General features: G+C 37.0%; 1 protein-coding gene across 7 annotated transcripts in view; it reads right to left on the reverse strand.

Annotated features, from left to right (window-relative positions):
* Positions 1–25,129, reverse strand: part of EYA1 (EYA transcriptional coactivator and phosphatase 1) — a 145,154-nt gene that overhangs the window by 115,172 nt on the left and 4,853 nt on the right. Inside the window, exon 2 of one of the 7 annotated variants that reach the window (XM_041412705.1) lies at positions 20,371–20,489. The exons of the other annotated variants lie outside the window; for them this stretch is intronic. The gene's annotated coding sequence lies outside the window, so the exon portion shown is untranslated. The remainder of the gene's footprint in view (positions 1–20,370; positions 20,490–25,129) is intronic. 7 annotated transcript variants of the gene reach the window in all.

Here is a 25,129-nt window from a genome sequence, read left to right on the forward strand (position 1 = left end):
TTTTTTTTTTTTTTTTTTGCTTGCTTCACAATAGTTTGTGTCCTAACTCTTTAGTAATTACAGCGTGGCACTAAAAATGGTCATTGTCATTGTACCATTTCCCTTTGAAAAACTGCAGGAGAAACATGAAAGAGCCAAATGCAGATCTCATCTGATTTCAGTGTAAGAGCAGCTTCCACAGCTCACCTTGTTCATACTTCCTAGGGGTGTTTATTTTCTGCAATTATTCATCTAGGCTTCACTGAACTTGAATACTAATAAATTTTAAGAAGTGAAACAAGAAGCCTTCATGCTGTCTGCAGGGAGGCCTCAGAAAACTCTGCATTGAGAGTTATTAGTATCAGCACCAAAGGTACTAATTCTTTGTTACTTGTCACAGAAAGCCAGGTCAGGTGAAAAACATAGGAAAAAGAAAACAAAACCTTTGTACATTTTCTCTGAACACATGAACATCCTTATATATTAATCTAAAGTAAAAAGGTTTAATATAAACTGTAAGTACTTTCTTTAGATTTGTGTTGTGGTCCTCTATAAAGTTCTTAGATGCATTTTATAGAAATCTTAGCTTTAAACATTTAATTTCAGTAGTTTATAACTAAATTTTGGGGAAATATCAATTATTTAATTACACAAAAGAATGTGCATTATTTATAGTCACAGTTTAAATTTAAGAAAACTACTTCTGTGCTTTAAGCTACATTTCTGTCTCAGTGCTTGAGGTCAAGAAAATTCAGCAACATACTGGTACTGCACCCTAAATAAATTAACACTGGTATGGTTAACAAAACTACAAAGATTCATAACACTTGACAGGCAAATAAAAAGACAAGACTGCCTCCAAGAACCCATACATCTGGAGTTAGATTGAAACCTCCCTGAAACATGCATCAAAAATTCACAGGATGTAAATGTGCGCTTTAAACACACATAGGATGCACATGCCTACTGTGTTCTCTAAAAGTATTTTAATAGTTACACAGGTTACACAGAGGTGGTTCTGCCAGTAGGCACAATAAAAGCATTCTCTGAGTGACAGGGGCTATAAAAACACTTAAAATCCTTGCAGCCTGACAGGGAAAGGGTAGAAAAGCGCTTGAGAAGAAATGGCTTTCCAACTTACCTCCCAGCCTGGCTGGCAGAAGCCTAGAAAGCTTAAGTGTACACATGCTTTAGCTACTAGGTGAACAAGTTCCACAACAAATTTGCAGCTTCCCAATATCAAGCTGATTGACATAAAATGTCAAGCAAAGTGTTCAGCTGTTTCTAGAATCATAAGAAAGAAAGCAATTTCACCCATATTCAAAATAATTATCATTATTTTAAAATTATCATTTTTTAAGCTGTGCAATACATTAGGAATGTGAAATTCATTTCAGGGCAGCAAATATTAACACTACTATGAATCTCATAATAAATAGTTAACCCTGGAAAACTGAAGTTTATAGGAGAGACTTGACAACATATCACATTTTAGCAAGTCAGTCCTATGGACCAATCTGTTCACACTTGGCATGCTTTGAGGAATTCTGAGAGCTGTCTCACAAAATTAGGTCAGCAATGGGATTTATCTTCTTTTTAATGATCTTTTCCTTCCTCTCATTCTCTGTCTAGTGTTTACAAAGGACAGAGAAAGAAGTTGATTCAAATGCAGGGAAAGAAGAGTAGCTGAAAGAGAAAATGAGCTCTGTGGCTGAGAAAAGCATGAAGAATAGGCACACCAGTGAGCAGAGGAAGGAAGAAAGCTAAGGATTAGCAAGGACAGGAGATGGGGATGCGGGACTCTAAGGGGCAATGCAGGACTAGGGGTTGGAAAATGAAAGAACAAGAAGTTGGAAGACCCTGGGAATGAACACGAACATGAGAAACAAGAGTGATCAGGAAGATCCACTCAGGAAGAGAAATCAGTATTGGCAGAAGGACAGGGCTGAGGCTGTTTGCTGAGGTAAGGCACAACAGGGATGCCCAGGGGATCAACCACTGTCCAGCAGGAGCCACCTGCAGGTGCCCAAGTGTCTCCCTGGCCAGCCTGGTGATGCAGCTCGACACACTGAGGACAGGAAGGGGGCAACTCTTTGCAAAGCTTTCTTAAAAGCAGACCAATATATCCCAATAGTCAAGGGAGAAAAGCAAATGAATGCATAAGGAAGGAAATAATATGGGCATGTGGCTAAAGCAAGGAAGAGCTATTTTTACAGATTCTGCATGTGATCACCAAAGCCACAACAAGAGGTGTTTATATAGGGTAGAACCACCACCTAGAAAAAAAATGTCTGCTGCATGAGAACAAGCCAATTTTATCAATAATTTTGCTAAGTGCAGAAGTTAACTCATTCTAAGAAAAATGTTTCCTTACATTCATGCCACGTCCAGTCCTCTTTTTGGACTTCTGTTTACTTGACTTGACATCACCCTTAATATCCAAAAAATATTACCCAACAGAGACCATCCAGAAAACTCCATTCTTCACAACTCTTTCAAAGCCATTATCTACAACAACATTCCCATGTTTCCTGACCGTACCACTTACTCTGGGTCTCTTTATGCAGAAAAGATTATTGTATAATAATTCAGCATTGTTCACTGCAAATACTTTACCTAAGTCAAGTACCTGAGAAAATGTCATTGTTAAAGGAGCCCCTGAACAAACTGAGTTTCCTATTTTCCTAATAATGAAAGCTACAGTAGTTGTGGACACTAAGCACATCAGAGAACCAAGACTGGGATTAAAAAACTGTCTCTAAATACCTGCAATCACATTACTATGTGACTTTTTAAAATAATAAAGATAACTTAAATGTATTTAAATACATTTAGTTCCTACACATTCTACGTAATCCAAATATTGCATTCCTATCTTATATGTGATCCATGGCACAGTACTGTCTGCCTAAACACTCCCATTTACTACAAACAGAATAATTTGTTTAGCTATATAATCTGCAGAGAGGCAGCACACAATAAAAGAAAGCATTCCAGCTTTAAAATGAATAAAAATTGATTGTGTCCCTATAAAAACTAAATTGGCAGAGTGTTAATTGCATTTCACATAAACATCTGTAGCAGTCGGTGACTTGTTACTGTGCTGTAATGCAATACAGGACACTTAGGAATAAATGCATCCTCTAGATGAGTTCATAGAGATTTTCTAAAAGCGCCTGATGAGATTGTAAAAATCTGATTAGTCAGAACTGCTAATGACACTTAAAACAAAGGGAAATTTTTAAATAAAATTATTTTGCTTTTCTTTTCTCTTGATAAATTATATGCAAATTACCGTTGATTGAAAAATGCCTGCCTTGAAGGGAAATTCATACTAATGATGGAAATGTCATCAGACAACAAAAGTATTTGCCAAAGAAATCGGCAGGCACTTGAATAATATGCTGGAATAAGAAAAGACACGCATTCCTCGTATTATTTGTTGTTATAATGCATGAGACACTCTCCAGGGAGGAAAGCACACTGATTTGCTTCTCTGGAGATCTCAAAGTAAAGACTCAGTTCTCCAAAGATGCAAACACGTGTTTAACTGTATCACCTCAACGTCAACCACATTAGTTACGTGCAAATGCCTATCTGCAAGAACATGGACTAAGAAAGCCATGATATGGAACATAATCAACACCAAAAGTTTATGCCTGAGCTGATGACAAAATAAATACATAAATAAATTATGTATAGAAATTACCAGAAAAAATAGATATCCTTTAGTTCTTCCACTAAAAAAATAAGTAAAACGAGACTGGTAATATAGCTACATTTAAAAAAATACATAAATTTTAATCATTTCAAATGCAGAATGAGTGATTTCATTCTAAGTATGGTAAAGTTCTACTGTATTGAACATTTATTTCAACAACAGTGGTAAAATACAAACATCAAGTGAAATAAAAGCAAAATTGAAATTCAAGATTCTCACTGAAAATTTTTAGAATTCCCCAAATGTCAAGTGAGAAAACGGAGCCTATCTTTTTGATTTCTTCTAATTATCATCAACTAAAATTACACTTAATATGTAAAACAACTACAACATCTAAACAAGAAGCTGCACAGATATGAGAAAGTCACTACTGCATAAGTTGAAGCTACGGAGAAATGGTTTTGGAACAGATCAAAAATCACATCTAAGCAATATGTGTAAAAAAAATGTTTATCCTGTTGTGATATGCAAAGTAATCCTCCCCAGCAAGTGAACCTTGCAAAGAGCAACACAGACAATCAAGCTGAGGAAACATGAGCTATCAGGAATTGCTCAAAGAGCTTGGTGGATCTAGGGTTGGTGGATCTAGAAAGAAAATTGAAATTGAGAAGAAGAATGAGATTTATATCATTACTGATTCCTAAAAGTCTCCTACAAAGGCAGTGAATTACCCTCTGTGAAATGGGAATGGAGTAAATACCACCATCATGTTAGATAAGTGTCCCAGTGGTACAATGGTAATTAAGATGTTTGATTCTGCTTCAGAGACAGTGATAGATGAAACAATCTGTTGAATTTCTCATCCATGCTTCTATCAAGACTGTTCATTTTACATATGGCATGTTTAAAATGTTATGGTGGTATGTAATGTAGCAAAGAAAAAATTCATTAAAAGTTTAAAAGGTGTTATTTTATTCATAGATCAATGATAATTAGTCTCACATGGCCTCACATATATATATATACATTTACATCTACATAAGTATAACAAATGTTCTTTGTAGATAAATGGTAAAGCAAGTATTGATAACTGAGAATTGTCTTATATCATTTTTAGCATTACCGCTTAAACAACTGCATCAGCCAAGAATGGACTTTATCCTCCCTGGATTTCTATATAACAGAGTAGTCCCATTCCTGGTGAGTGTCTCTAAAGAAAACTCTTCTATAACCCTAAAAATAGCAAATCCCAGTTTCAAGCACTGATTTTAGTAGAACAAACTCACAAAAATTTAGCAAAATAAATAATCTTAAATCCTTGAATGGAACATAGAGGAGTTCTAAATTCAATAAACATGTTTTCACTTCACTCCCACATGAACTGTATTTTTTCAAATGAACAAGGCTTGTGTCTAACCTCACAACATACTGTATGTTCCTTGCTGAAATAGATTATAATAATGTGTTGTAAAGCCACTTGGTTTGAACTGTGGCTGATGCAGTACCCTTCAATAAATAAAAAATGAATGGACATATGGAACCACTAGAATCCACTCTATTCATCCCTTAATGGAGGGTCCTAAATCACAAACCATAAGTTTAGCCTGTTGGTAGCTGTGCTGATTATAATGAGACCATTTACTCCTGAGGTTAATGCTTAAGCTGACTCAGATTCTTAAAGCAATCAGATAAGGCTGGCCAAGATGTGGTGCTAGACAGAAGTGGTTGTTCAAAGGATTTCCCTGCTAAATAGAAAGGCAAGCAGAAGGGTTTTAGTTGGGCTGCCACGTAATCCATATTGCCAGGAGAGTCCAGCTTGCTAAAGGTGACATCCTTCAGCTGCTTTGGGACTCAGATGCGAGGCAGGTCAACCCTATGGAGCACAGGGACTCTTCTTTCACTTCTTACTGGGAAATCACACTCCTTCTCTCTTTGACTCTCCTGAGTATGCAATGGACCCCAGGCAGCTTTTTATCCCCAGAGATTTTAGGATGGGGTTCCCACAGTGAAGAAGTCTGTCCACCTCTGGTTTAAAATTGGAAGCCCTGTTGAATGAAATGAACTTAAGTATTCACAGTTCAGCCAATTCTACATTCTCATGAGCCTAACTGCAACAGATTCAACTTGGCTGCTTCCTCTAAGACATTGGGAAATACAGGACACATTGCATTTGTGCTCTCCTCTTTCATTGACATTGCCCAAACTGCAGCATAAGCCAGGAAGAGATGGAGCAACCATTCAAGCCATCTCACACAGTAAAGCTCTTCCCTGAAATATCAGCAAAATATCTCTGATTTTATTTAAATTACTGATTAGAAAGCAAGACAGAAAATACAATGGGTTCCTTCCAATTAATACTACTTTTTTTTGTGCATTTCTCCTAAGCTAAATAATTCAGTTAAAGTAATTTTTGTAGTAAAAGTTTTATACATTATAGAATTACCAATTGCATCCACCTTGATACGGGAATTCATTTTTCCAGGATGCATGGGTGGACAATCTCTTGAACTTGTAAGTTCTAGTGCAAAAATGAAATATTAATGCTTTCAGCATATGAATATAGGGAACTTAATATATGTTTATGTTTCTTTCTTTGACAAAATAAAAGATAATATTTTTATAGCAGCTACAAAAGAAAGATTACTAGAAAGCAGCTCTGATACTTTTTTCAAAAGTATCCCTTTTGAAAAAAGGAAGAGAAGAAAGGAAGAGAGTTCATTCTCCATGTACTAACTGGAATGTTTTGCTCTGATACATGGCAAAGTATTTTCCAAACTAAGTTATTTTAAAAAACAATAAAGGTACCCTTCTGCCAGATGAAAAATATTTCTACATTTTCTGATAAAATATAACTTTTGTCCTTTAAAATCTATTATACAGACAACCTGTAAAATGTCCTTCCGAGACTGAGTGCTGTAGCAGTCTGGTATGACTACTTACTGAAATACTTTCAGTGCATCATAAAATTAAATTATGTGTTCCAGCTCATTGGCCTCTAATTTAGATAAAACAGTAAGATTTGAATTCATAAGGCTGGTTGGTCTGTAAGGGGGCCCCAGTAAGGGACTGCATATTAGGCTATTAAGACTTTAATTTTAGCTGGATTGTAGTTATGTCATGTACTTGAAGTGAAAACATGATTAAACATTTTGAGAAAAAAAAATGATCAATGGGATGCTTAAATGAGCATTTATGGGGAAAGCATTTAGACCTGGCATTTATGCAGACCGTAAACAATTTCTAATTACATCCACAATGTCTTCTCTATGAATAGATCATGCTTTCTTCCTTTTATAGATCAGCATTTAGATAAGAGGGAAAGAATTGGTTAGGGGTTAAATGTAATTTCAAATAAGCATCAGATTCAAACTGAAAGATACAGTTAATTGCTTCTCCCTTGTATGTAACTAAATCATCAACTTCTGCTCTGGAAGGAATAAATCTGAACATATCTCTTCCATGGCAGCAATCTGGAACAGAAAACAGCCATTCTCTCATCTCTGTTACATTTTAAATAAGTTCAGTGAGTGAAGAGTCTACCACAGAGAGTTCATTTTTACAGAGTGTTAGTTCAGCTGCAACTTCTCCTGAATGATTTAATACATATAGCTATTATGTAACTCAGATTGTCTTCCTATGTTTTAATTTATTCAGTCATTTCCTTTTTAAAACATGTGCTATAAGGTACAGCATACCTCCTGGTTGTGATTTTGAAAGCTTTCAATTTATTAGTTAGATTTCAGACACTTAAATATTTAGTTATAAAAATGTAAAGATTTAGAACAGTTGGAAACCACTGTTTCCATATTTTACTCCTGACTTGCAAGGGCTTTTTGTCCCAAGGTGAATGTGGTAATGATGTAGATTTGATTTGGATAAGCCCTAGATAAGGTATTTTTTTCCAGAAACACACAGTGAGAAGTTGGTTGGGAGAAAAAGTTATGAGAATATGAGCAAGCCACCAAGGATTAGAGGAAGGAAACTTGGAGCTACATCTCTTCTGGTGTTCAAGTATGAAGTCGTCCAACTCATTAGTTATCTTATTCAACCTTGACATTCATTTATATGGAAGACAAGGCTACAAATTACTTTAGCAGGCATGCCGAGTCTCTTCCTGAAAGAAATACAGTCAGAAAGAAAATACAGTAGTCATTTCAGAGCAACTTGCAGGAGGAATGTAGTCTCTGTTAGGAGCTTATCTCAAGACATTAATTATTTGTTTCCCCTAATAAACATCCTATTACACTGGTTACTATGTTTAGGCTCAAGATTGACAAGGAGGTCTTGCATAGCAAAGATTTAGCTACTGTCTCATGGTGCTGCAGACCAGATGCTCAAAAAACCTGGTCTCACACAGAGTTGTTTTAATATTTGTGTAGCAGCCAGGCAGGCGAGTTTCCTGTATAAAAAGGACATTTGAACTTTAGGCGTCAACACTAGAAGAATTCATGTTCTTTAATTAGGTCACTGATCCCTCTAAATTTCTATGTCTTGACTAGACATAGAAACATTTTCTGCTCCTCAAGACAGTCAGCCTGTCCCCTCTGGTTCATCTGAAAGAGGATGGTTAAAACTGTCTTCCAGGCACATTCATCTAAATCCTCTAGACATTGTTATCTATATAACACATTGAGTGTTTACAAAGGAAGAGCAAATCCTATCAAATAAAATCAATCATGTTGTACTTTTAATTTTCAGGAATGTGCATAATGAAATGGGGCACCTTGCAAGTGAGACTATGATCCACAAATATCTGGATAAGGTGTAATAATTTTTAACTAAGACTTATAGTTGCAGATGAATCTTAAAAGTCTGTTGCTCTATTAGCACTGTTTAGTACCACAAAAAGGGAAATAAACATTAAAACACATCAAAATTTTTATGGTTCTGCATCACTTCTGTGTTGGCCAGGACCTGGGGTTTTTTTTGGTTGGTTTTTTTTTTTTCCTTAATTATAAGTAGTCCTGCTATTAGTCACTTTCCAGTGAGTAGACATCAATAAATTTATTTCTTACTATTAATACTGGCTATTACGTTGGTAATTCACTTTCAGGGGCTGCTGTGGTACACACAGAAGTACTACACAAGCTCCCAACAAAACATGTAGGACACAGAAGTCACACAGTGGAGATAACACTTTCCTTCACACTCTCCATCTTACTTCTTCTGGGATCTTAAAAAACTTACAATTGCTTTCCCAAGATTTCATAATCTGACTGTGCAAAAGATCCAAAGTGTCCTCTTAAGGTAGATGTGATCTGAATTTTAAAAAGATCCAATGGAATGCTACTTGGTATCTAATTTCTTTTACTCAGAGGTGTCTTTTCAACACATGATGATGCTTAAAGGTTTACTTTGACATCCCTTTTATTTATATTTAATATTTACATGACAGAAAGGTTATTATGTTAAAGGGTATATGTTAAAACTAAATATGTTTTTTCATTTTTACTCTTTTTTGAATTCCACAGCAAACAAAAATCCAACTTCACCTCAAAAGAAAAACCACCAAGTATTTTACTGTCATGCAGGCCATGTGTTTATCATTCTTTGGTAACATTTGAATTTGATAGCCAGAGGCCAGCTTCTACATTGCTAGGGGACAGAGATGCCTCAGTGGAAGAGTGATCCTTCCCCATAAATGGAAAGTCTGCCTCATAACCTCAGTCAGATTTTAGATAATAGGAAATCCAAGGAGGAGACAGCTACTGAAAACTGAGCTTCATAAATTGCACCAAAGGTCTACTTTTAATCTGATAGAATTCAAAATAATAGTCTTTGAAATGCACAACAGACTAACAGATTAATCCACTACAAACCAATTATCAACTAGTAGAAACTGCCATATATATAAAAAGGGAAGAATTTGGGCCATGGAGATATCTCAAGTAAGCAAAAATGACAATTGCAAAAAAATTGGGAGCCTCATCCCTCTGAAATCAATGAGTTCTTGCTGATTTCGACTGTATAACCTGAAAGCTCACAATCAAAAATCAAGCAAAATCAAAGAGTGTGACAAATGATCTGCCTAATATTCATGCTGGCTGGTGTTCAGAAATATCACCTACCTTAAAAATGAATCTTGACACTAGGAGAGTTTCCTTGATAATTTTTTTTTTCAATCAGATACCCAGAAAAGAGTGTAAAAGTCCCTTTTACAAGGCTCCTTCTAGGAGATATAACATACTAACTTTGAATGTTTTGTGATTGTAACACTTTGCTTCTGCTGAGATGAAAAGATAATACAGAAGGAATTAAAGCAAGGGATTAGGGATAAATACTTGAAAAATTCAATTACTTTTTAAAACAAAATTTGTTTTAATAGATAATTTTTCTTTTATGCAAACTTGAGATCCCTTCTCTACTGATGATAGTAACACTTACAGTACTACTGAGAAGTTTTCTAAACATCTTCCCAGTTAACCTAAAATAAATAACATACATATGTATTTATATAACATAATTATATATGCATGTACCATGTTTTTATTCAGGTGTGTTTTACAGAAAAAGGCAAGTCACTGGAACAAAAAGTTTAAAATCAACCACTTCATCACGGATATTGCTGAACTGCAGCTTCACCACAGCTGAAAACAACGGCATTAATATTCAACTACATGCCTAGTTTTTCCCTTTGTGAATTCTTGTATAAATCTCATTAAGGAGAAACTGAACTGTAAGGGATATAAAAAAAAATTTGGCGTAATGTTATTTCAAAAATCCATCAGTAACACCCTTTTGTAACTTATGTAGTCTTTTTAAACCTGCTCATTTTTTAAGATCTTTGAGTTGCTTTATGGAGTTTCAACTACCACAACTATTCCAGAAACCACTGAGTAAGTCTAATTCTTACCCCTGAAGGATCAAGAAGAGATGAAATTTCAGGCCTATTGCTATTATTATCATTATTATTTTTGCATATTTTAGAAAATAAAATTATTTTGAAACCTTACATATAGGTTCATCAGATTTAAGACCTTAAAGGAAGTATCTGTGATGGACCCAGTTTTAGCACTACATAATGCAAGCTACTTTATAAAACTAGATTTTATAATTTAACACAAATAGCATTTTTTGTTAATGATATCCCCAGGCTTAAGGCAAACAGTGCAGCAGTTTACTTGATGGAAACCTGACTGCAACTCAGAAGGGACAATACAATTTAAACTAGTTTTTGGTAATTCTTCTTGAATAACTCCTTAACAATTTCAGAATTAATCATGTTACATCTAGCACTCAGTAGCATAAAGTGGATAAGGTGGAAAAGGCAGAGGAACTGAAAACATTTGATCACCTGTATCTACATAACTCAGTCTTTGCATTCAGCTTCATGTCTCAATCATCAGTTCAGTACTGTACTCTTCATCATGACTTATAACAATGTGAGCAAAGATAAGTCCACTAACAGGTACCAAAGAGTTACGGCTTTTTGTCACTGTATTAGTAAATTTACTAATTTAGTGATTACTGTTCTTCCCTGCAGACAAGGGCAACAACTGGAGTACTTAAAAAAACCCTCAGTATAAAAGGCAGGGAACTGGAGGCATCCCAGAAAGTAGGGAAAAGCATTGTTTTAATGTTGTGGGTATTGAACTTGTTTTGTGCATTACATAATGGGAAAATATTTGGGCCCTGGTGTTTAGCTACATTAAATATTTTTTGCGGTTATCAAATTTTGTAGCCTAGTTTCAGCTTTTAGAAGTTGCCACAAAAGCAGTTTTCTGTTATGTACACTGTACAGGCATAAACATTATCAATTAGACAAAGTGACAGAAAATTGCTGATCATTAAAAAACGAGAACTTCCCTCAGGAATTGATAAAATTCTATCACACTCTCAAAAGTCAAGGGGTGTGTTTATGCCATAAGCATTACACAGGAACAGTAGTCATTCACAATACAATAATTACTTTGCATTCTTCTTCAAAGGGGAAAAAAACCAGAAAAGAGCACACTTAGATCAATCTCCTAACCTAACAGCCATGGTTTACATCCTCAATCTGCACTCATATTTTACTGTTTTTTGGTTTTTTTTTGTTTTTTTTTGCTGAAATGAGCAGCCACTGTTAATTATTGCCAATTTCCAGGCAAAATGGCTGCTTATTTAAAGCTATTTCCTTTGATGCTTAGGGATAAGAGTGACCTTGAAAAATTGTTCTCACCTTGGGAGAAAGGAGCATGTCTCAAATCCATTATCAGGACAGGGAGGAGGATAGGGAACCTCCTGGTTTGAAAGCAGCACAGGTTTGGCAGACTCAGCAGTGGGTACTGCACAGTGACGGGCGAGAGCAGGAACGCAGCACAGCCCCACTCCCCCATCTGATCATTCAGAAGAGCAGGTGGGACCTGCTGGCAGGACCCCACGGGAGTAGAGGGGCCCAGGAAAGATGGTTCACCATCAAGAACAACCTCCCCAACGCTCTGTCCTTTCCAACACTCAGGAATCTGAGCAGGAAAGGCAAAAGGCCAACATGGATGAAAAAGACACTCAATTCTGCTTAAACACAACAGAGAAGAACACAGAGGGTGTAGGCAGGAACAGGCTACTCATGAGGAGTACAGAGACACAGCATGAGTGTGTGAGGATAAAGGCAGGAAAGTGGCATCACAGAGCATCTCTGAGAGGTCACAATGATTAGAGGAGACTCCTTAAGACTTCAAAAAATAATGCAATATCATCATCAAGAATAACAAGAAGACTCTGGGAAAATACAGGCCAGTCAACCTAACCTCAGTCTCCAGGAAGATTATGGAACAAAACCTTTCAGAAACCATTTTTAGGCACAGGACAGACAAGAAGATAGAAAGGAATAGCCAGCATGGATTTAACAAGCATGACTTGTGCTTAACTTGATTGCTTGCGAGATGAAACAACTGGGTCTGTGGACAAGAGTCTGCAAGCCTCTCACATTATCCTTTCAGAAAAATATGTAGAAGATAAGGCAGCCGGAAAATTTGGGCTTGAAGGCTTGTGATCAGCCATGTAAAGGCCAGTGTCATCTTATCAGGCATTGATAATACAGCCCATAATGTTTGCTATCTTTACAAAGAAGCAGGGTGAGGGGTGGTGTATACTCTGAACAAGTTTGTAGACTGCCAAGTTGACAAGTTTGCCCAGACTGGTTGGGCAGAGCTGCAGTTCACCAGAGTGATGTTGATAATTTGGAGATATGGGTCTGTAGGAAACTCATGGAGTTCAACAAAGGGAAATGCCCAGTCCCATGGCAGGACAGAATACCCCCATGCAACAGTGCAGGCTGGGAGCTGACTGGGTGCAGATTTACAGAAAAGGATGAGAGAGCATTTGAAGCATCATGAGCTATGAGAAGTGAAGGAAGCCAGAGAATATGGGGCTGTGTTAGCAAGAGTGCAAGCAGCAAATCATAGAATGTTTTCCCCCCTTCTATTTGGCACTTAAGAGACTGCATCTGAATTACTGTGTCTAGTTTTGGCCTTCCCAATCTAAGACGTTAGAAAGGGCCTAACAGGAGTCTATCAAGATTAGGGGGAACATTTCATACGAGAATAAGCTAAGACAACTGGTTTTGATCTCACTGCTCCTTTTTTTCCTAGTAGGAAGATAAGAAGATGAAGCCTGATTCTTCTTGGAGATGCACAATGACAAGGTAAGATACAATAAACATCAGGTTCAACATGGGAAATTACACACAAGAAGAAAACAAATCACCATTAGAGTAGTGCAGTTTTCAATATGCTAATCACTAATTCTCAGAGCATCAGTATAAGATACTTCTACTGCCTGTGAATATGTTCTTTGGAAAACTGAACACAGTTTATTAGGGATACATAAGAATATGTCAATACCAATTTTTTCCTTGTGGTAAATTTGCAATTCTTTATTGTTCCACACTGGAATTCCCTGTGATTGAATGGCATACTCTCAGCAGCACCTGACACTTTATGCAGCAAGACTGGCATAACAATAGTCTCATCCTATAGATCTTTTTTACATGCATGAAGATGAGTCTTTCCTCATAGCTTAATTATTGAATGTAAATTATACCGTGAAAGAAATAACTTTCAGTAGGAACATCAAAATATGACAACTGGCTGTACAACCAGACACTTCTATTTAACACATCTGATGTAAGGAAGCTATTAATTTTCTAAATGCATGGCCAAACTTCTTTGTAACACCTGACACAGCATTTTGCTAGGGTAATAAAAGAAAGCCTGACAGCTGCAATTTTCTAGAAATATGGGTTAAGCCTTTCAATACACTCTTGGGAAAGTTTTCTCTTCTATAAGCTTTTATAATTCATTTTAAAATGGCTGATCATTCAGACCCGGAGTTCTGCATCCACTCCAGTTCCAGCTTATTTTTTGTCACAAATATATTTAAGCACTGGGAAAAAAACAAACAAACAAACAAACAAACAAACAAAAAACATATAATCTCCTTCATATTCTCTCTGGCACTAGTTTTAAAATTATTTTGTTTAAAACTTTCTTCCAGGTATTCATAACACCAAAGATTACAGGAACAAAAATCATGCTGATAGACTTGATTACCACTTATGCTAAAAAACCCACCCCAAATTATATTAACTGAAGGGGAACATTGCAGTGAAAGTATCTGGCTTTCTCTTCTGAGAACGAGACGCACTGGTGCCTTGTGCTGTCTGGTGACAGGAACTAAATATATTATCTGAATTCTCCAAGACATTCCACTTTGAACTTAACATGCCAGTAGTCATGGTACTAGTGAATGGACAGCTGCCATGAGGAAAGCATTTAATGTTCGAAACAAAGATTAATAGACCAACCACAGTTAAATATAAATTAAATAGGAGAAATACATATGGCAACTATCTTTACATTTATAATTTAAAAATAAAGATCCTAAAATTTGCATTGTTTAAAAAACCATCAAGTTACCAGAGAATAGATTCTTGCTGCTATTAAAATTGCATCACGTAGCCCTCTGTTCATGTAGTATCATTTGTACACAGTAGCAACAGCAGATGGCTAAAAGTAAGACTACTAACTTTGTCCTATCTTAAAAACAGCTAAAGAAAAAAGTTAAAATCAGCTTTATTTATCCTGGTATTTTCTTAATTTGCCTCTCAGTACCTCTTTGCATTAAACTACTCAATATACTAAAAACTACTACACAAATTTTATATTTTGGGTTAATGCAGAATATTCCCACACTATATTCTGGCCAGATGAGAACAAAGAAATGTGAAAGTATTGAATAGTGTCACTTAAAGATGTGCTTAGCATTTTAAAATGCCAATGTCTGCTATAGAAAATAATTGCTCTAGCATTTAAATAGCACCAAAGCATACCTTTTTTCATAAACTGTATAACAACCATGATAAAAAGTGTGTGCACTCACAAAGCAGAAGGAGTCAAACAAAATAATATGCCTTTAGAGAAATTACTGCATTTACAGAATACAGAACAAAGTTCTGGATCAAATTCACAGCTTTAGCTCTGCACACACAATTCTCATTCCCTCCATGGGGACAGATAATACAGTGTTCAAATTTAGACTTCAGATCTTATCAGTTCAAAAACATATGGGTCAGTCTCTGTGTGTTTTGTATTTGACCACTGGAATATAGTTGCTTTGAGCACTTACACAGAGATCTTCATAGATCTTCATAGTTCATTTTTCATGCCTGGCACTCTCATTTTACTTTGAAAATGATAAATTCAATGCTCAGGACTATAAGACAGTGCTTAGTGCAACCTGTATATATAACAGATGCTTACCACAACTAGCTCAAATTATTTAGACTAATATGATGAGAAGGAAAACGTTACTGTCCCATTTTGCAGACAAAGAATAGGCAGAGACAAATTACAGTGCATCACAGTCATAGAAGCAGTTTGCAGTTTGCCGTGGAGAGGATTCATTTCCCAAAGTCAGATCGATGTCCTAATGACAAAACCCTCCTTACTACCAGAACAAGGAGATCTCAAAGCAGAGAAATTTCATTTCCTCCTTACTGTCTTAGATGTTTAAAAAGTGTCAGCAGAGCAATCATGAAACCTCTAGTGACAGTTTAGGCTAACACAAGATCTTGGATTAAACACATCAGATGTTACAGTTAATCCACTCCTCCAATTTTGACAGATTCAGAACTAATAAAAATAACAAAGTTTTAAAACTCCTTTATGAACCGTAAAATGAAAGGTTGTGGTGGATTTAGAGAATGTCTGTTTCAGAATACCAGCTCCTGGACTCCACATGGTCAGCTTGTTTATGATCCCAATGATGCTTGTTTAGCGTCCCTCCAAGAGCCTCTACAGCTCTGCTAACACCACCATCACACACTTCATCACACTCACGTTTATTTTTCTTGGCAGACCTACACAGGTCCTGTGTAACAGTTCCTATCACTTAATTTACTCAAATGTTACTTTTATACCTACAAATTACTCACAGAAAACAAATGTTAAAGCACAAAACACTACGGGTTTGTCAGCACCACTTGTTTCTGACAATCCTCTTTGACTTATAAATGTAACTCTCTCTATTTCCCAGCAGGGTGCAAGACGTGCAGGAAGAATAATAATGCCCTCTAAACTTGTATCTCACAAGGCTTTGGTATGAAAGATACTTAAGCATGAAACATTTGCCAAGCAACCCTGTAAAAAGAAAAATACTAAGACAAGAACTCCATGACAGTAAACGCAGTAAATGCCATGTGCAATAAAAAATGTGGCAAGAGTTTGCAGTCCTCTCTAAGTAACAGCAGTAACAACAACATAAAATCTCCCACTGAGTTCGTTTGACACAAACTATCCTCAACTGCTCAGCAAAACCAAGAAGGACAGGACTTCTATTTGTAGCAGCTGTCTTTAATGCTGAACGCCCTGTGAACACTTCGCAGCGAATAATGTTTTCCTACTTAGCCACTGACAATGAGAAACTACAGCGGCACAAAACATCAGTGGTTGAATAAGATGAGTGCAGAGAAAACAAAAGTCCCCAAAAGAGCACTGGCTTTTCGGCAAAGACAGCTGAAATCTGCAGTTTATTATTAGCACCAGCTGACAATCCATGGGAGTGAAGCCAAAGGTGTACCTGGGCTTAAGGAAAGGAGTCAGGATGACCTAAACTGCATCAGTGTAAATCTGGCATTAGTGTGAAGTAAGCAAATAGTGAAAATGCTCATCAGCAGAAGTACATAACTGATAACTTTCAAAGTCATGTTGGAAAAATATTTAACATCCATTTTTATTTTCATGGTGGGCTATAAAAGACTGAAGATCTCACAGGCACAAATAATTTTTCAGGCATGTGTGGCTATGATCCTTGGTCAACTGAAATAAAGGACTTTTTGGTGCCAGTAAAACATGAGAACAAAGATGAGAAATCAAAGGCTGGGAAAGGCAAGTAAGTGGAGGAGTGCTTTCAGCTGGAGGTAAAAGGAATGAGCAAATGACATCCTTCTTTTTTTCCCAATCTCAGTTGCCTCACTTCCCATTCAGAGTTATCTTCCACAGCATGTCATTACCCACTCTTCGATTACACTACATAGTGCAATTCCCTCCTTCCTCCCTACCTTTGCTCAGCACAACCTCCTCCTGCACAACACACTGAGTGCCACAACATGCAGGTAACAGCTCTAACACACAGGAGATGCTCTAAAAGGCCCAGGGATCCAAAGGTGCTGGCATGACCCTTCTCACTATATGATGACAAGCAGTCAATACATCTGGGCATTTCAAGTATAGAGGAATCATCACACCCCACCATCATAATGATCCACACACAGACTGTCTAAATCTTTAATAAAGAAAAGCAATTAATGCTTTCAGAATTTTAAGGTATTACAACTGCTTTCTTTCTGCTAACACGTCTTGTTCTCTTCCCACTTATATGCCAAAATATTTCATGAGGAGGTCAACAAGCGGATAAAATCTTTTGTTATGCCATTATAATCCAATGGTCATTGGATTAACTCTTCCCCTGGAAGAAGCCTGGGAAGAGACAGAAAAGGGATTTGGAGCTGCTATATTGCTGGTGCCCGATAAAAGCAAGAGTAGAAGGAGATACAATTAAAATAGAAACAGCTTTTGTCACCTGTACACCTTTAATTGTAATATGTTGACCAAGTTGGGCTCATGATCTTATGAGCTGTTCTCAGATCTACAAACTATGCTGCTACAGACAGTGTAAGGTATGGTTTTAGCACCTTTACTACTTGAGGATTCACAACTCATATGCTAGAGGAATCACGCAAGTAAATTAGGACTCACTTTTCGTGAACAGAAGGCAACAGAGAGGGGAAAGAAGAAGAATAAAGTGGAGAAAGAAGAGCACAAGATAGGAGCAGAACCACACATTTTGCACTCCAACTGACTTGCTCGGGATTTAGCTGCAGTGCACAGGAGTGATGATGGAGAGTGTCTCTTCGGTCCCAAGCTCTAAGATTTACCTAGCAACACTGCAGCAGACACTGGCTGCAAGTGCCCACTGAAGCCAGGGGTGCTAAACTGCCTGGGGACTGAGTCTCAATAGATCTGACTGGTTACTGATCTTTAACAACAGGGACAAAGCCCTGTATAAGAGTCAGTCTTCAAAGACTGCAACTGTTCAACCCAAAATATAAGAAAAAGTAGTCACTGAATTACTTATTAACAGTATTGAATAAATTCATTTTTCATTTAAAAATTATAATATTTTAAAAAGGTAAATTAAATAATTCATCTCTCAGAATTTGCTTTTAGAACAGATGAGCTTAAAACTCTAAAATTTAGTCTTGCATCGTATGTTGCTCTGAACTAAACATGCAATTTCTTTAAGTGACAGCTTGCTTTTCCCTTTCCTCTCTCTGTGCCATCTGCCAGAATGGGTCTTTGATCTTCTCCTATATATAAAGGACATATATATTTTTTGAAACTCACAAAGCTACTAGTTGACCTTAAAATAATATTACATAAATAACTGAATGTTTCCCAGCAATATCTTTTCTCGGTCAGTAAGATGCAGGTTCCAAAAGGAAAGCAAAATACACTCCCATATGCAAGTTCTTCTGGAAAGTTATGTTCCCACTCTCCCAAAACCTATCTGTCTATCCCTTTTGAGTCAGACAATAAATCAGAACTATCCAGAAACTTTGCTAGCAGGAGAAGAAGAAAGTTTTGGAGACAGAGCTTTTAACAAAAAGATTGGATGACAACAGAAAAAGCAGGTAGGTGGCTGAGGCAGGTGTTTCCTACAACCCTATCTTACAAGCCAAAGAATGAAAAAGAGAGCTTAATCCACATTTCTGCCTGATTACAGCTAGAATTCAAACTGCTCCTCCAGGAAAGCACCATTCCTTTTGTTTGTCTGGAAGAAGTTGCTCACCTGTAGCCAAGTGAGCAGAACACTTGATCATAATGGCGAGGTGTTCATTCCCCTCTCTGTGCTGGCCCAAGCTCTCTGTCACGGGCAGACTCCCAAAGTACCATCACCAGAGAACAGAGTGAGGAGGGGGTGGAATCACATCTTCCTGATTTGCAGCTGATGCCAGTACCCCCAGTTTCTGGAGGTTTTTTTTGCAAAAAACTATTTAACCTAATTCATCACAAGTTCATACAGAGCTTTAGCTTCCAAGACTTTTTTTTTTCCTGATTAGCTTCAGTGAGAAAGGTTCTGAATGTCCATCAGAGACATTACACAAGCTGAGTGCCACACACTACAGTTAAATACCTGAAACTGGAAAAGGGCTCATGTTCAGTAGATTCAAATGCAAACACAGGAAAACATAGGCAAAAAAATAACCCAGCCCTGAAGAACCATTTGTTATTGTCTCAGATTAATATAAAAACTTCATTAAAAATATGCAAAAAGCCAACATTTAACTGTAGTAACAAAGAAAAATTCAGTCAAGACAAGACCATTACAGAAACAATTAAATTAATTATTTGAATGATGCTCACTATCCAAAAAGATAAGACCTTGACAGCTCTAAAACAAAGTATCAGCAGAAGCTTTGGGAAAGATTAACAAAATGAAGGGACACAAACCAGCCAGATTCAAGAGTTCACCCAAGAGCTCTAAAACAATGGAAGCATGATCAAATCAGCTGCTATAATAAACAAGATAATTGGTAGGCACAGGGGAATATGATGTAATGGGGAAGAGAAAGCATGGCTTTGTAAAGAGAAGCCATAACTTCAAGATTACTAGCGTTTCTGTAAGGAGTTAATGATTATTTGGATAAGGATGATTTGGTTAATGTAGTATATTTAGATTTCTGAAAAGCTTTCATGAGCCAAAAGCTCTTAAACAATTTTTTCATAAGGTAAAAGATTTGTCATGATTACTATTTAAAGGATGGAACTGAGTAAGTGGGCAGTTTTCACAATGTTACTAGCGGAATTGCAAAATGACCTGGTCTATTAAACATAAATACCCTGGAAAAGATGACAAACAGCGAGGTTATAAATTTGCTACATAACTCAAGTCAGCTCAAAGTAAATCTGCCTACAGAAAACTGCTTTTATGGTGACACATGACAAGAGCTGGTGAAATTCTGTGTTGGTAAATGCGAAGTAAAAGACAACTCAAACTGAGAATGGGCAAGGATAAGTGCTAAATTATCTATTGCTCCCAAGGAAGAGATCTTGCAGTTGTTCTGAATAATTTTCTGAAAACAAGGCCTTAGTGGCCAATGGCAGTCAAAAGAGTGGATGTAGTGTTTAAAAATATTAGGAAGGAAATACAGAGTAAAACAGAGAACATCACAAAGCCAGAATACTCACATCTTGAATCTCCCACACAAAGCTCAGCAGCAGCCTCGGGAAAAAACAAGGCTCTTCAGCTTGGAAGAGACACCTTCATGTAATGAAAACAAGAGAATTCTACCACATCAGGAAAGAGACTGCAGGAAGTGAACAGAGATTGGCAAGTCATTATTTCTCATGTCAGGAAAACTTAAAAACCCCATGTTTTTGCTGCAGTTATTATGCAGCAAGCATAAAACAACAGAACCACTTTCTTTGAAAAGGCATAATTATGTTGTGGAACTTACCACTACAGAGAATCAAAGCCACACATATCCAAAAGCAAATTCATGAAGGACAGCATTAAACACAATGTTTTGGATGTATCTTCCATCCTCTCAAAAGCAGGATTTGCTCTCTTTCTCCTACTCTCATTAACTGTCTGCCACCAGTCCCAGAACACCAGGCTAAGTTGTCTATCCCAATCTGGTGGCACTCACCTCTTGCTCTCCTGTGCTAGTCCCACTCTGGTTCTTCAAGCTGTCATACGAGGCTCTTGTTTTCCTGTCCAGCCCTGAAAGTGTTTGCTTCTGAGTAGTTTTTGACTTTAAGTCTCACTAGTCAGACCAAAATACAAAATCAAATTAATTACACTCAACAGAGGTAATTATTTTATTTAAAAAATTGCAGATGGAGAAGAAATTGCAAAGATGGAGATTCCAAGCCACCAAGAAGTGCAAGATACTCTTTGCTCCTGATGATCAAAAGCGGATGCAATACTGGCAAATAAGACAGTCTTTGAGCATCAATAAACAAAACAAGCTAAGAACAGAAAGAGCTGATGTCCAGAGCTGCGAGGATTTGGCAGTGTGCTTGTCTTCTGTTTATAGAAAGCATAATGGCAGCATACAGCCCTTACAGGGACTGAGCAGAGGATTTATGCAGTGTCTGCACTATAGAAACCTGCTTGATGTGCCACTTAGCTTTTACAGAGCCTTGCAAAAACCAGAGAAAAACATAATATAGATCTTGCACCTTCTCCCTCTTCAAAGTATTGTTGCAAAGGACAAAGGTCTGAGGGACTCATCAGCCTACCATTAAATACACCTTGCCTGTCCCCCAAAAAACAAATGCTTCAAACTAGAATAGAAAAAAAGAAGTGGAACAGGGCAACCCTAAATTTAGATTCTTTCTTCATGTACATATAACTGAAGGTGAAAGCCAGGCATATAAGCATTTAACTAGTTGATTCTGAATACTGAGATACTTTTAGATCTTTTAAATTATTTACAGGCCTAAAAGGGTGGTCAAACATGAAAAATATGTCCAATTATTAAGAATAAAAATAAAATAAAAAATAGATCATGCTTACTTTCTAAAAATATCTACAGTACTAAACACACATTCAGCAAGAGCAAATTCCTGAATCTATGAGCACCAAAGCAGTGCTTACTCTAAAAGCTCACACACTGAATCCCCATTCATTTTGCCCAAATGCTACACTTAGATTATATTTTAAAATTACTCTACAGCATAGGGAAAGTATAAAAATGTGTCTGAAATTACTTACTCTCCTACCTTCTTCTTTGAAAATAGAATTTTAAAAAAATAGATAAAGACTTTTTTTTTTTAATCTCCAAGCAACTTCATTCCTTGACTCATGACCACTAACAGCATTTACAGCTCTGTAAATTACAATCAGGATAATCAAATCCTGTGCCTTGGGGTAGGAGCTGACCTCCATAGGAGCTAGGGAGAAATTTTCTCCGATCTGCTACACTGCACAGTTGTAGAGGTGCATTGTCAGTACAATGGAAAGTCCACCCCATGGGAATGGTGGTGGCAGAACATAAGGCTTTGAATGCCAAAAATGCCGAAATGACAAATTCTATGTGATTGATGAGAAATCCCTATGAAGCTTTCTATTCACTGCCAGACTCTGCTGCTGTGCTGTGCACGGACCACGAGACCACTGAGTCTACGACTTCCAGGAGAGTCTAGACAGTACAGCTACAGCAAGGCAGACAGAAATAGAGAAGAATCTCTTTCCTACAAAGTCTGAATTTAAATTTCTCATGTTGCAAACAGCTCCTTGACTGATTAATCTTACCCCCAGCAAATATAATTTGATTTTACTGTAGCTATATATGTAAACATAATATGAGAAAATCATGGCATTAACATTATTAACTACTAACAAAATTATATTCCTCAAGTAAAAGCTGGAATGTAACTTAATTTAATCTAATACATTCCATGCACACAGACACACACATATATAAACTCACACCAAAATAACATTAATTTAAACATCATGTTTCTGAAATTCACTAATCTGAGGTCAGTATATACAGGATTGAAAACTGCACTTAAACAGGATTTCTTTCTCTTTCTATTGTATTTTATATTACCATAGGACAACAGTAAGAATGAACTATATTTTACTATCCCACATAAAATAACAAACTAAAACTAGGAGTTTGTTCTGTATACAGGAGCAACACCAGTGACAGCCACAGCCCAACCCAGTACCATAAATATTTAAGTGACAGCTTGAACCTCCCATCTGCTAACATTGCTATCCATACAGTTATCAGGACATACATGTGAGCTAAACAGCACTGCTCCATGCCAAGAACCACCCAAGATGTCAGAAGGAAAAGGGTGAGTTGGTGACCAAAATCCTTGTCAAAATACTGCTTTTAGGTAACATAATTCTATTAAGCACAAGTAGAGCAGCTTCACTACTGGCTTAGTCACCCTTCTTACAGACAACATTCCTTCTGCTGGGAAGCTCCAGCTTACCTGCAAGTCAATGTCATGGGGATGAAGCTGAGTGCTGGAGTTGGTCTGCCATTAGTGTTGCTAAATACAGGGTATCACATAAATATGCATGGTAAACTTGAGACCAAATTTACAAGAGAATGTCTCTAAAAAAGCTGCTGAAATCCATGTGATTGCTCCACACTGTCTTTAAGATGCACATTCAAGTAGCTGAACATGAAATACCTGATCTGTAAAGTTTTCATTTTATTTCTTAATATTCAGATTCTCTCTTTCTCCCTAGAAGTATTCATAGAAAATTGTGGGTTTATGTATGCATCAAAACACTTCTCCTTTGTACCTGCAAGAGTACTTTAGACTAGAAAACGCACTTAAAATTGTATTAACTTCCACATTTACTCAAATGTACCAGGACAGGGAGTGGAAGAAAACAGGGATGGCATGGAAGTCTTGGCATCTGAATGACTATCCCAGCTTTTGAAACAGCAACAGAAACACATCCTCTTAATTAGAAATTATCATTTCGAGAAAAATCGTATGTACTTAAAAACAGCATTTCAGGTAGTCCACTTAATTTTGCATAAATATACTTTGCATTAAAGTTTTTTTATAGAAGCCAAATTCAAAAAACAGTTTAGGCATGTATAAGTAAAGCAGCCTGTGTATGTGTGGGTGTGTAAATACCATACACCCAGATGCAAACCTTCACTGCATTAAGTAAACTTCAGCTCTATACCTTAGTACTCAATTCTGAGTCTGGTTACCTTCCGGATTGTTAAGTCTTTCTAAATTAGAACAAGCAATTTCTCTTTGTTTTACCTAATATTTGAAAATGGCAAAAAAGTCCCATGGGTCACTGAAAATTATCCCTTCATTCCTGCCGCCTGTTTCAAGTCAGTCAAAACATTCCAGACTTCAAAAGGGGGCTTTGCCTGCTTAGGCCATTTTGGTGTCCTTCTATGGTTGGCCTATGAGGGATTGGTTATTTGGATAAATTAGTTTGTGGAGCCTGCTGGCCTTCTAGAAGACCTCAGTGTCTGACTGCAAATTAGTTCTACCGAACATGTAGAAATCCCTGGGCAGACGAGAAGAAATAATGGTGATAAAATCTAATACTACAATGTTTGTAATGTGATTTTATTCTGCTCTGTAGCTTGTAAGCAAAGCTAATGTTGAATTAAAAATTTTCAAGTATAAAAATGTCAATGAAAGCACAAAATCAGATCAGTATCCGAGTCACAGCACAGAAGGCTGGATGCCAACTTTAAAGTTAAGCTTCCCGCAGGAATCTTTTACAAGAACAAACAAAAAACCTCCTGGTTTTCCACAGAATCAAGTAGGTATTTACATTACGGATGCACCCCTGCTTAAGCCAGGAAGTCACACAGTTGAATTCGGCTGGAGCTTGGGCTGTGAATAAACTGCTATGCAGTCTTTCAGTGCATAGCTGTACAACTGCCTAAGGAGAGCTTATCCTTAAGGAAGAGAAGTCAGAGAGCCAAAACTAACAAACATGGCTCTTCGAGCGGAACAATGGTCCAGAAAACCTAGTAAAAAAGAAAATAAACTTCACTGGCAGTTTGCTTTTTACTGTTAAGGGCTAAGCTACAACTTCATCAAGACTTTCAAGAAGAGACTCCACGCTGAACAGTTGCACACAGTGGCTGGAAAAAGTCAGATGGATTGTATATTTCTCACATACCCACTTTTACAAGTCGTCTAAAAATGCCTCACACTGTATCAAAGCAAGGATTTGAGGAAACAAGGATTTGTAACCAAGATAAGTGCTGGTATCTGTTGATGGACCCCAACAAAACCCCTGCAAGACGTTTGTGACCTTGAGGAATATGCCCAATGCTACAAGCGGTGGGTAGCAGTACTTCTGTCAGTGATACAAGCACTGCTGCCTATGGCACCTTAGGAAAGATACATTTTAAGTGACAAGAATTTCTCCCTGGTGTTTCTGCAAACACAGATGAATGGAGAGCCTGTAGTGAATAATGTTTTCAAACTG

The sequence above is a fragment of the Onychostruthus taczanowskii genome, unplaced genomic scaffold, assembly GCF_017590055.1.
Source record: "Onychostruthus taczanowskii isolate IOZ18803 unplaced genomic scaffold, ASM1759005v1 scaffold4, whole genome shotgun sequence".
Taxonomy (NCBI): Eukaryota; Metazoa; Chordata; class Aves; order Passeriformes; family Passeridae; genus Onychostruthus; species Onychostruthus taczanowskii.